The sequence below is a fragment of the Callospermophilus lateralis genome, chromosome 5 (genome assembly GCF_048772815.1).
Source record: "Callospermophilus lateralis isolate mCalLat2 chromosome 5, mCalLat2.hap1, whole genome shotgun sequence".
NCBI lineage: Eukaryota > Metazoa > Chordata > Mammalia > Rodentia > Sciuridae > Callospermophilus > Callospermophilus lateralis.
In genome coordinates this window covers 13968340-13981625 of record NC_135309.1, presented here as the reverse complement: position 1 = coordinate 13981625, position 13286 = coordinate 13968340, and the positions used below count along the sequence as shown (strand labels likewise).

At 53.7% G+C, this 13286-nt stretch overlaps 1 long non-coding RNA gene across 3 annotated transcripts; it reads left to right on the top strand.

The window, feature by feature from the left end:
- The first annotated feature begins 261 nt into the window (after positions 1-261).
- LOC143398974 (uncharacterized) lies at positions 262-5743 on the top strand. 3 transcript variants are annotated; one of them, XR_013091385.2, is made up of 5 exons: positions 262-539; positions 662-754; positions 1966-2159; positions 4963-5002; positions 5467-5743. It is a non-coding gene; the product is annotated as an uncharacterized LOC143398974 (long non-coding RNA). The 3 variants fall into 3 exon arrangements; XR_013091384.2 differs by having other exon boundaries at positions 262-754; XR_013091386.1 differs by lacking the exons at positions 4963-5002; positions 5467-5743 and adding an exon at positions 4215-4786 and having other exon boundaries at positions 262-754.
- The last annotated feature ends 7543 nt before the right edge of the window (positions 5744-13286 follow it).

The following is a 13286-nucleotide window of genomic DNA, read 5'->3' as shown; positions in this document are numbered from 1 at the left end:
AATTACCCAGATGCCCATTAACAGATGAGCAAACAAAACGTGGCACACACCTACAGTAAAATCATATTTGGCTTTAAAAAAGGAGGTGTGGCCCAGGGTAAATACGGACGACCCTGGAGGACACCATTTAGTGAAGTCCGCCAGTCACAGGAGAACGGGTGCCGTGTGATTCCTCCTGCACACGGCACCCAGTGGTCAAATCCGGGGCAGAAGTAGGGCAGAAGTCACCAGAAGCGGGGATCCCGTGGGTGGGAGGGAGTCTCTCTGATGCAAGGGACGTCTGCAGATGAGAGGGGTGACAACCACATGGCATCGTGCCTGCACTTCATGCCACTGAAGTGGACACTTGAAAGAGGGTAAACTGGGGAATTTAATGTGTGTATATTTAACCAAAAAATAATATATCAATTATTGTTTTTCAAAGGCTACGTGGTAGGAGGTAGCTGGTGTGTGCTGACCTGGCTGTGGAAACCTCCAAAGAACGGACCCTGGAGCTAGAGAGGCCAAGACCACAGAGGCCAGCCGGCTTGGCAGGACCAGTGTGTGGTGCTGTCTGCGTAGAGACGGGGTGGGACCAGTGGGCAGGGGACCCAGCTTTTATTCCAGGGCCAGTGGCAGACTACAGAGATGGTGACCCTGGGCATGACATAGCACCTTTCAGTTCTAGAAGCTGACTCAGGCCAGCTGTGGCGTGCAGATGGCCAGGGCGAGACCGGACGCTGAGGAATGTGAAGTGGCGACCGTGGCAGTCCAGGTGAGAGGGGAGCCCTGTCCACATCTGCATCTCAGCCTGCTTGCCCACAGCCCCCGCCTGTCCCCCCCTCATCAGGCCAGCGGTCACATGTTGGGAAAGGAGCATGGGGAAATCAGAGTGTTGAAATCCACTGGTGCCTGGTCACAGGCGCTGCGCTGTGGGTGCAGGCGTGGCCCCCATTGCCCCTTGGACGGCAGCCTGATTGGCTCAGCTCTGCTCGCCAGAGGAGGCAAAGGCTCAGGTCCCGGGGTGGAGCCGTGGAGAGTCAGGAGTATGCGACCTGAGAGTCAGGCAGGGCCAGCTGGACCCTGCAGCCTCTGCGAGCAGCTGTCTTGGGCAGAGGGGCACCTCCTCCATCTAGGTTTCCTGATCTGTCAGGGAGGCTAACAGCTGTATTTCCCTCAAAAGGTTGTTGTGGGGATTTGGAAGCCAATGTGTTTCTGTGTCCAGTTCAGGGTAAACATACAGCAAAGGACAGTTATACCGACGTCATCATCCCCAATGTTTTGCTCCTGTAGATCCAAAACATTTATTCCATCTGCTCTGGGTACATTAGGACCATGAGTTTAGGTCCCTTTCATTATAAGGTGGGCAACAGCTTTCTGTGGCTGGAACAAAATGCCTGAGAAAATCAACCATAAGAAGGAAAGATGTGGTTTGACTTGAGTTTCAAAGGTTTCAGTCCCTGGTCATTTGGTTCCACTACCTTGGGCCTGAGGTGGTGAGAGGACACTGTGGTAGGAGCCCAAGGCAGAGGAGGTCTGTTGACCTCATGGTGTCCAGGAAGCAGAGAAAGACAGGAAGGGGCTGGGTCCCAATATCGCCTCCTAGTGCTCAGCCCCAGTGACCTGACGGGCTCCCACCAGGCCCCACCTCTTAAAGGTCCACCACCTCCAAATAGTGCCCCTGGAAGGGCACCAGATTCGAACACACCATCCTTTGGGGGACAGTCCAGATCTGAACCACAGCGTCTGCTGTTCAGCCCTCCCCGCGGCCCAGGGACAAGCCGCGCCTCCACTTTCCCTCCTGCAGCTCCCGCAGTAGCCTCCCACCTGTGCCTCCTCGACACCCAGGTCATATGGCACTCAGATGCTGGAGCTGCCCGTCCAGTGCCCATGGTCCCTGCTAAGGGGGGATCACCCCTGTTTCATTCATCACCATGTTGACGGGGGACAGGATACGGATCTCAACTTCCAATATTTTTTTTCCAGAATAATTCAAAGCAGGGCCTTAAAGAGATAAGTGCACATCCAAGTTCCCAGCAGCCTCATTCACACTGGCCAAGAGGTGGACAGCGCCCATTGGTGGATGGGGACAAAGTGTGGCTACACACGCAGGGGAGCGTTATCAGCCTTAAAGAGGAAGGACACACTGGCCATGCCCAACCTTGAAGACACGGAGCCAGGTGAGCTCAGACAGCCACAAAAAGACAGAAACAACATCGACAAAACCCAGTACAACAGGACTCCACTTGTATGCAGTATCTCACGTCAGATCCGTAGACAGAATGTGGATGGTGTCCCCCACCGGCTGGGGAGGGTGTGGAGCTTGAGTCCTGCAAGACAAAGGTGCTCTGCAGGCAGGTGGCACTGCAGTGTGGATGTGCTCGGCATCACGGGGCCGTGAGCTGAGAATGGCTAAGATGGTGGATCTCCTGTTACAAGGGAGTTATTTTTTTCCATCATGAGTCCCTCTGAGGAGTGCAGGTGGGTTGTAACCTGGGTCCCGTGTAATTGAGAACGACAGTGTTGCAGACTCAGGGTGACAACCAGTCACCGACGAGGCACTGTGGGAAACCGGGGCCTGGGCACGGTGTGCTGGGGAAACGGGGCTCTGCGCTTGTCCTCACATAAGCACACTAAGGAAACGCTGAGGGAAGCCCCCTGGGCTTGTCTGGCCTGTCCTCGACTGTCCAGAGCTCCCCTGGCTGGATCCAAGGGTCCCATCTCCACCCCCAGGGCATTTGTCACAGGTGGTCATCTCCCTTTCTGGAACCTTCCCTTCATCTGGCTTTAAGGACTCCGCCTCCTGGTCCTCCCTTACTCCTTACCATCGCCATCTCAGTCTCCTTCCCTATTTTCCCCACCGCCCTGCGCTCCCCGTGCCAACGTGCCCAAGGCTCTATCTCCTTCCACCCACACGGACTCCCCAGGATGTTAACCCCTCGATGGCGCCTGACCTCACGTCTCCATCCTGGGCCTCTCCCCGCAAGGCCTGTCTGGGGGTTCTTCTCTTGCTGGATACTTCCACAGAGATGTCTAATTGACATCTTAATGACCAAATAGGAGAGCAACTTTTTTTTTTTTTTTTTTTTTTTTTTTTTTGGTACTGGGGATTGAACTCAGGGGCGCTCGACCACGGAGCCACATCCCCAGCCCTATTTTGTATTTTATTTAGACACAGGATCTCACCGAGTTCCTTAGCGCCTCGCTGTCCTCCTGCCTCAGCCTCCCCAGCCGTTGGGGTTACAGGTGTGGGCCAACGCGCCTGCCGGAGACCCAATGTCATATTCCCCTGTAGCTTCCCTTCTCAGGACACAGCAACTCCACTGCCATTTGCTCAGACCATGAACCTGGAGTCAGCCTGAACCTCTCTCCCACATCCCACATTCAATTTACCAGTAAGCCCCGTCTGTCCAGGCGTTGACGTCTGTCCAGGCTTTGACGTCTGCCCGGAATCTCTGTCTTTGTTTCACTGCTATCCACTTGCTCCAGGCCCAGCAGCCGCTCGTCCCCTGCGGTAGGATTGTTGCCGCTGCCTGAGGAGTGGTTTGTCTGCTTCTGTCTTAAACTCACCTCTCCACTACTTATTCCCCAAATAACAACCAGAGTGATCCTTTGAAAACACAAGATCCTGTCCTTCTCTGATCAAATCCCCAGTGGCCTCTCCTTTCAAAACAGGATGAAAGCAAAGTTCTTACAGCACCTACAGTGCCCACCTAATTGGGTGCTGGTGCCTCTGTGACCTACCTTGTCCCACCAGCCCCTCTGTTCCTGTATTCCCAGCCTATCTGTAATTCTTTGAACATGCTTAGTGGCTTCTGCCCCAGGGCCTTTATGCTTGCTCTGCCCAGAATCCTCTGCCTGCTGACAAATCTGCATGGTGCTCTCTGTCCTCGCCTCTCTCTACTCTCAGGTCTTCTTATTAGAGAGAATCCTCTGTCTCTGTATATATCCCTGCACTGGCCCCCCATCCTTTCCTGCTTCTACCCCTTACCTTGCTGAATTTTTGACAACAATACCTAGCACCCTCTGACCCTAGGTCAGGGCTATGAGGACAGGGACCTTGCCTGTGCTGCTGTATCCCAAGAGCGCAGTACGATGCGCACAGTGGGTCCTCATCAGCAGGTGTCCAGGGAGTCAGTATTGGGGGAGCATGCTCAGCGTGCCCATCTGCCAGGAGGCCACGGCCTGTCAGTGTCCCTGAGCTGTGAACTCGCGGAGCTGTGTCTTTCCCACAGGAGAGGACGTCGCTGTCGCAACAGCCTCAGAACCAGCTGCTCTAGGTGGACTTACTGGGTGATACCATGACCTGTCCCCAAACTGGAGAGCTACGTCTTGTCCCCATTTCTGCTATGGTCCCCTCAAGAGCCCACCCCCCTGCTGAACCTCTAGCCGGTACCTCTATTGCCAGGGATGCCATTTGCCCTGGGCACAGCCCGTCCTGGGAGGCTGGGCTTGCTGGCCACGGGCCGCAGAACCAAGAGCAACTTTGCTTCGAGATCAACCTGCCCCCAGCCTGCCTCTCCAAGCCAGAATCTTTCCTTCCTCCACTCTCACCAGCTGGCCTGGCAGTGACATCTGGCAGCACTGCACTGATTCCCAGGCTTTTTCTGTGCGTTGCCATGGAAATGGGCCCCTGGTACCCCAGAAAGATATATTCCAGTGTCATTCATTCCCACACCTGATTGCCTTCACAGAGCCCAGAACACACACGCCCACGTGCACACACACAGTGACCTCAGTGCGAAGGGCTCTAACTGCCCGGTGACACCACATGAGAAGGAGCGAGTCACACGGCAGGCGCTTGAGACTCACATGGGCTGCTGTGTGGCTCACGTGCAGGGTGGGGGGGTGGGGGTGGGGTAACCTTGACTCACAAGTGCATGGCTCCTGGCAGGAGTCGCTCCAGCTCCTCCTGCATCCCGCCAGGAGGCCCGTCCAGGAGGGAGGCTTTTGCTTTCCAGTGAAATCAAATCTTTGTTCTAGGTCCGCTCAGGGGAAGGGGAAGGTCAAGGCCTTGCTTTAGGTAAGGACCATGGCAACCACGATTCCCTCTTAACATGCCTGCCGCTTCACACAGCGGGCACCTCCCGTTCCTGGGCTGAGGAGGGCCCGGCTGGCCTCAGGGACCTCCTGTGTTCCATGACCTTCCTGGGGGGCCTGCCCTTCGAGGGAGGCCGAGGAGGGGCCTTGTATACTGCAGGAGCCTCAGGGGAAATTCCTGGGGTTTACAGATGAGCTCTGTCCATGTGTGCAATGCACAAGCACATGCTTCCCATACACACACGTGTGTGTGTGCGCGCACAGGCTCATCTCATCTAGGCCTGCAGAGAGCCTCTGGTTATCCCCCACCCAGATGTGTCTCTGTACAGACATCCCAGCCCACCTATCTCCCAGGCAATATGGGCTCCACGGACACCTTTCTTTTATGACACACACCTGCAGAGGATTTCTAGAGTGGTCAACCCTTTTCCATGTCATTTTGCAAAGATCCTGAAAAACCAAAAATAAACACCGATGGCCATTGTAGAGTGAGGCGCTACTCCACCCACCCAGGGGCTTACAAAGGCGGGGACCAAATCGAGCTTTCCAGCCCTCAGCGCAACCCCCACTCGAGGTCCCGACGCCCACAGTGTTGGAAACAGGTCTCAGAGAGAGGTCTGCGCTCCAGATCACAGCAGCTTCTTTCACAACAGCCAAGAGGTGGAAGCAACCGAGGATCCGTCCACGGATGGATGAGTAAAGAAAAAATATGTGGTTCATAGACCATGGAATGTTGTTACTCATTCTTAAAAGAGAGGTCACTCCAACCCACGCTACAACACGGAGGGCGCTTGCTGACGTGACACAGGTGGGAAGGACTGAGGGGTGGAGGAGGAAGGTGCTCCCGGGAGGCGCGAGATGCTGTGGCACTTCCTCTCGGGGGGGGCTGGTCCTTTGAGTCGGTGGGCGGCTGGCAGCCCCGGGAGGGTCCCCCTGAGCACTCGGCCTGGGCACCTGGAATCCGGGGGAAACATACGGGGCTGGTGGTTGCCCCCATCCAAGAGGTCCAAGGACAAAAAGAGGCTGGGCTGGCCTGTCACCAGAGGAGGGACATTGAGGTGGCAATGGCCAATACTCTGGCATGACTGGGGCAAAGAACAGGGGAGCACCTTCCCTGAATATGTGGATCTTGTGCAAAGGAAGTCCTGGTGGGAAGTTCTACCCCAAAAGGCCACCTGGGTGCAAAGAATCCCAAAAGTCCTCAGGGGTGGGCAGCTGGCCAGCCCGACAGCAGAGACAACCCCTGCCTGGTAGGAATCACAGCCGCGAGGTCCCCAATGGAACCTCGAACCCAGAGTGTTCACAAGAGTCAGGCTTGAACCTCTGCTGAGCCAGGGGGCTTGGGGGGACCAACCCCAGCCCATGGCACTGGGGGTCAGCTCTCTAAACCTCTTCCACATCGCCTGGACACACCTCAGAAGGCCTACGGAGTGGGAAAGGGAAGGGACACCTCTTTCCCAGGTGGGATCTTCTGTCCAGCCCCAGGGGCAAGTGGTCAAGGCGAGGGACACCTGATAGTTTCTCCATCATACATGGGGTTTTAATCATGGAGATGAGGGGGTTCTTGAGATGCCAGGACGTGGGGGCAGGGTCTGAGTTCCTACCTCTCCAAGATCTCCTCGGCCAGGCAGGGAGACAGCGGTCCCACCAGCATTTTGCAAGGACGGTCATTTCAAAACATGGATTTCCTGGCGGCCTGGAACCTAAAGAATTCTGCTCTTCTCTGAAGTGCTCCTCCTAGGGACAGAGTGAGCCGGACACAAGGACCCACAGGGACCTGGGTCCCAACTCACATTCACACTCACACTCACATCACCCCTCAGATTTCCTCCCCTGCAGCACCACACACCCACACACACACACACACCATTGTTATTTGGTTTTGTTGCAAACTGACCACAGCCAACCTAGGAAAGAGGGTTCCAGCAACCGCAACAAAAGGACATATTTGTTTCTTTTAGATTTAAGGAAATTAGAAACACAGCACATTTAAGGCCCCACGTGATGACTTATCTTTGAAATTTTCATAATTTTGGACACAAGAACTGCAGTGCGAGCTTGGGCCACTGTGAGCTTGGGCCACATGTCAGGTGGAGCATTGACTATCCAGTGTCCACCGCCTCTGACCTATGGGACTCTATCTTGTGGCGCTACCTAAGAAGGTGCCTTTGTAAGATTCTATGTATACAAGCGGGTAACGGCTCATGTACAGCAGGATTTCCGTGGAGATTAAATGTACAACAAATACCAGGCCCTAACTGTCTATTCAGGTCCATCAGTTTCCAGCTGTCTTGTCCACGTACGGATGGGCGGGAGGTCCTCTGCTGCCAGCTGTGTTGCTCAGTTTTCCAACATCCCTCCCTTGACGGGAGGGAAAGGACTTCAGACTCACTTGTCTTATTCTCTTTCTTGACAAGAGCTCTTGCTTATTCTCTGATCTTTTGTTTTGTACCCTTTTGTTCTCAGAAAGCAATATTCGCTCTCTCCTTCTGAACACAGGATTGTTCTTGTTCTTGGCAGTTTCCTTCTGTCCCCAGCACCATCTCCATCACCTTTGGGATCCTTTTTATCTATTTTTTGTTGTTGTTGTTCCTGAGGCTCATTTGGTTGCCTAGAGACTTTGGCTGGTTCCTGTTTAAACTGGGAAGCTGGTGGAAGCCTTTGGGGGGGGCTTGCTGACCTGAGAGCGGCTCTGCCCGCGGAGCCCAGGGATCGGGTTTGCCCTCGGCTCCTCAGCTTCCTCGGAAGGAGCACGCCAGCCTCCTGCCTGGGTTGTCACCCTGGGAGCCAAAGTGGCTCTCACTGTCCAACATGAACTTTTCATTTAATATTCCTGTAAAATAAAGTCTTCTGCCCCATCCTGATGATTCCCTAATCCGTCAGTGTTATAGGAGGGACATTCGCCTGGATTCACTGGCTGGGTGATGATGGCGGTGGAGGTGATAGTGGTGATGGTGGCAGTGGTGGTGGGAGGTGCACACAGGCAATGGGCAGGCTGCATGTCTGTGTGTTGAAGACGGCGGTGGAGGTGAGAGTGGTGGTGGTGATGGTGGTGGTGGTGATGATCTTGGTGGTGGTGATGGTGGCGGTGTGCTGGGGACGGCTGTGGAGGTGATGGTGGTGGTGGTGGTGGTGATGATCTTGGTGGTGGTGATGGTGGCAGTGTGCTGGGGACAGTGATGGAGGTGATGGTGGTGGTGGTGGTGGCAGTGTGCTGGGGACGGCGGTGGAGGTGATGGTGGTACTGATGGCAGTGGAGGTGACGCTGCTGGTGCTGGTGCTGACATCGCCCATCTCAACCATCCCTACCGTCTTCAGCTCCACTCCTCCCCCCAGCACCGAGATAACTGGTGTCCAGCTCCTGAGATGCTCCCAGTCCCCCGGCTTCCCTCTCATGGGTGTCCCCATTTGTCAAGGAAGTAACTCTTGATCCCATCGCTGCCCTTCTAAGAGAGGATGGGCAAGTGGCAGCCCCTGACCTCTCTGCTTTTGTGAACTTGGACCTCTTTTTATTCCCTTGTCACTTTAGTGGGGTTTGAGGAAGGAGCAGATACCAAAAAAAAGAAATTAATTTTTCCTTTAAGTGGAAGTTCCCCACTGCACTTTTGATACTTAAGTTTGGCTCCTTTTCATCCTATTTCCTGCCTTTTCCCTACTTTTTTTTTTTTTTTGTATATAAGGAGTAGGCTCCATCTCAGCACACTGAGACTCTGGGCTCGCCTCTGTCCCAGCCGAGCTCCACACCACAGCCCTGTGTCTCTCAGAAAATAGAAAAGGCCTGGGCCACTTTGATTCTTGAGTTTTTCTAATGATTTTTTTTTTTAAATGAAGATATACTGAGACAACAATGAGGAAAATTAAAAGATATTTTAAACATTTGCATTTGCCAAATTCATTCTTTCAACACTGAAAAAAAATTACAAAGCAATATAATTATGTTCTATTCACAAGATAATTACAGGATTTATTAAAAGTGATAGTTGGTAACATATAGGCAGAGCGGCCCAGTAATGATCTGTGGGGTAAAACAGTGTGACGAGTGTCTTCTTTGAATTTCATTTCAGCATCCAGAGACAATCTCAGCCTTCTGAGTCCTATGATTTCCACAGACAGGCTTCCACCCCCTGTCTGTGCCCTGCTCCACGGGTACACCCCTCCTGCCACCAGATGGGACCTGGAACGTGGGCCGGGCAGGCACAGAGGGCAGAGCTGGAGTGAGCGAGTGACCCAGCTGCAAGCTGCAGCAGCTGCTTTGCTCCACAGGCCCCGGGTTACTTGTGACCATGTCCCTGGGACTGAATGTCTCCAGGTCCTGCCTGACAGGGAGACAGAAAAGAGGTTAACTAACCCACATGGTTCACCCCCCTTTCTGATGCTTGGACCTCCAGACCTCCACTCCGAGGACTTGGAACGTGGGTGGAGTCCTCCCGTTCCCTGTACTTTAATAGACACTTAAATACAAAACAGGGTGGGAGGGTGACCGGTCACCATCTTCCTCCTGACCCACCCAATGAAGGGTCTGTTTCTGTTCTTCCACACTTTCTTCTACCAGTGAGGCACCACAGGCAGATGCACGTGTGCCCACAGGCAGCCCTCTAAATGAACGGAACACTGACTCTGAGATCAGACAGACAGGGGTTCAAATCCCGACTCCCTGCCTGCCCTTAACAAGTAGATGACTTTGGCTTTGTAACCCCCTCTCTGCTCCAGCTTCATCTGGACAAGTGATTTCATAATATTGTCCACTGCATAAGATGATTTCAGAATAAGATAATGTGAAATGATACATTACAATAACACTGGCTGGAAGTGCCGATCACGATGCCGTCGACATAGTAGGTGCTTGAGAAACAGCAGCCAGATGGCTGTCATGGATTCTTTCATTCAACTAACATTTAATAAGCCTTTAGGAAGTGCCAGGAAATAGGGGGGGTTAGACAGCGCACCTGTCTCCCAAAAACGCATCCTCCAGGGTCAAAGGGGGAGGTGCACACAGGCAATGGGCAGGCTGCATGTCACATGCCCAGGACTTGCCTCTGGGATGCGCCAAGGATGAGGGCAGTCAGGACTGCCCAGGAGGATGGACAGGAAGAGCCCGACCGGACGAGGGGTGGTCCAGTGAGCCCTGGAGTTGGGAGAACTTGCAGGAGACAGTTTGATATTCTGCCTTGTGTTAACTGAGCATCCAATTACAAGCACTTTTAGTGCTGCTACATAATCTTCCCGTCGTTTTTAATGACTGCATAATATTACACTGCTTCAAAATACTGTACTTGCCGTCACCTTTCCTCCGTCATTGGATTTTTTAGGTCACCAATTTGGAGCTATCATCGATATCCCTATGATGAACACGCATGTGACAGATTTCCCTCTCGGGGATTATTTCTGTAGGATGAGTTCTGGGTCAAAGGCTAGGAGCCTTTTTCAACAGCTCCTGTGACTCACTGCCAAGCTGTTGTCAAAAGCCTCGCATGAGGGAAGTGTTAATTTTACGTATTTTTGTCAGCACAGGTAAAATTGGTGCTTCCATGTTGTCTTAGTCTCCATTTCCTTGACGAGTCGTTCCTGGGGAACCTCAAGGCTGCTAGGGCAGGAGAGGGCTGCGCGCTGACTCAGACCCGGGTTTGGAAGGGTCCATCTCACTGTGAGAAGCCGGGTTTGTCTTACTGAAGGGCAGGGGGACCAGGGGCCAGCCAGTGACACTAATGGCTTTCCACCTCTCTTCTATGGCTGACTAAATGGACCATTGACCTCACAAAAATCACCATCGAATGTATTTAACGGGGGAAATGTTGTCATTTCCAACCCCGACCACTTTTTTAGGAAGGTGGCAACTGTTAAAAGGGGACTCTTGACTCCTCCACCAGCTCTTTGAAAGGTGTAGAAAAGCACTTGAAACCAGAACGCCACCTGTGCATGTTCCATTATTGATTGACAAGTTGCTGTTTGCGCATGTCCTAGAGCCAACAGGGTTCGCCTCCCTTTCTGATGCTTAGACTTCCAGACCTCTACTCCATTTTCTGTTGCTAGAATGAACTACCTGAGACCAGGTAATTTATAAAGAATAGAAATGTATCGGGCTCACAGTTTTGCAGGTTTGGGAGTCCAGGGCATGGTGCCAGCCACTGTCAGCCTCTGGTGAGGGCCTCCTTGCTGCAGCACAACATGGCGGAGGGCAGCACATGAAGGGTCTCTTTCTCCTCTTAGAGTCCCTAATGCCATCGTGGGGCTTCATGCTCATAACCTCGTCCAATACTAGTCTCATCCCTAAGGCCCCACCTCCCAAAACAGCTCACGGGAGTTCAGAGCCTCCGTTTCCACCTCCTGAACTTGGGGTGCATATTCCAACCATAGCACCTGTCCACTGTGCCCTCAGGGGAGGGGACGAGTGAAGGTCCCTCAGGATGGAGGGGAAGATTCGAGGAAGTCCGTTCTGGAGGAGACGAGGCGGAAGCACCCCTCTGCTCCCTGAGGTGGCTCCTTGGAGGGGAAGCTGGGGTGAGATGGACAAACCAGCTGCCCAGGATGCTGGCTTCCCCATCCCAGGGAGGAGCCCTGGGGATGGCCTGGCAGGAGGCCCCTGAGAAAGTGGGACAGGCAGGGTGGGGAGGCGTGTGGCATGTCCCCTGGGGCATGGCAGGGAGCCTGTGCAACTTAAGCAGAATCCTGCACACCACCGTGTCCAGCTGGTGCAGGGGCAGGAAGGAAGCCCATGCAGGAGGAAGCGGCTGGATAAGTGAGCCCGCGGGGAGGGGGGGGAAGGTGGTGTGAAGTATCTGCACCCTCCCAGGGACCCCAGCAAGGAACCCTGAGTCACTAAGAGAGGCTAGTGTGAGTGGACTCAGGACCAGAGGCAAATGGCTAATCATGGTCCTCAGCAGTGGGAGGCCACACCTTGTCCCGAAGGCCAGTTGAGACTGGTCATCCTCAGCAGACCCCCCAGGCTGGACCAGGCGGTCCACAGCAGGGTGGGTCGCAGGAACCATGCAGCTCCCGTCTACCCGCACCAACTGCCACCGCACACCACCCACACGTGGGAGAAGGTGCCTCCACCCGTCCATTCACCATTGCTATAAAGAAACATCCGATGCTAGGTGCTTTATAGAGAAGAAAGGTTTATTTAACTCACGGTTTGGGAGGACAGAAGTCCAAATGGCACGATGCCGGCTCTGGTGATGTCCCCCGTGGCTGTGACACAGCATGGAGACTTGCATCGTGACAGAAGCACATGACAGAGGGGGATCTGACACTCAGACCAGGATGACAGAGAGCTGGAAGGGGCTCTTTCAGAACTCACTCTCAGGGGATTCCAGGGTTCCAGGAGAGCTACTTAAGGTCCTTCAGAGGGCACTCCCTGCGACGACCCGAAATCCTCCCAGTGGAACCCGCGTCTTAAAGCTCCCGCCATCTCTAACATCATCACCCCGGGGACCGAGTCGGGCCCACTCTATCTCCATCCAAACATGGGGGCCAACTGCTTGCATCACAGAGGCAAAAGAACTTGGAATTCCCAGGGAATTCTGGGAAGGAGGGAGGAAGCCACGGAGGTGGGAAGGCAGGAGACGAGTTGACAGCCCGATGACAAAAGGCTGTGCCCCTGACAAGGTCTCCCTCACTCACCCCAGGACCCAGAGGAGCTCCCATCTAGCTGATGCCGGACGCTGGGTGGTGTGTGAAATAGAAAAGGAGCCTCCATTCCCAGCCTCCTCCCTCTGAACCTGAGGATTTTTTTTTTGGTGATCTCTTCCTTTTCTTCAAGGCGGCCCAGCAAGAGAACAATCTTTCCGGGATCATTTTGAGAATGAGACAAGGGAATGCTTGTAAAACTGACGGCGGTGGCAGGGGACTGGGAGCAGCAGGTGTCAGCAATGACGGTGACGATGCTGATGTGTTTCCTACCCATTGTCCGTCTCTCCTCCTCCTGCCCCCAGAGCCCTGCCCAGCCTCAGTGGCGAGTCCCTGGGAGTCTGAGCCAATTGTAATGGTGTGAAACACACCCGATCGCTCAGACTTCAAACAAAATTAAAACCACGTCCACCAGGATTTAGATCGATGCATGTTGAAATGTCAACATTGTAAATATACCGGATATGCTACTGAAGTTAATTCTCTCTCTTAATGTGGCTTCTAGAAAATTTTGAATTCCATATGTGGCTTGCATTCTATCTATGGATGGTGCTGCTGCCCTAGACAGCTGACAGCTTTTTGGAAACCGTAAGTGGTCTTTCTACAAGGGTGTGTGTGTGTGTGTGTGTGTGTGTGTAGCT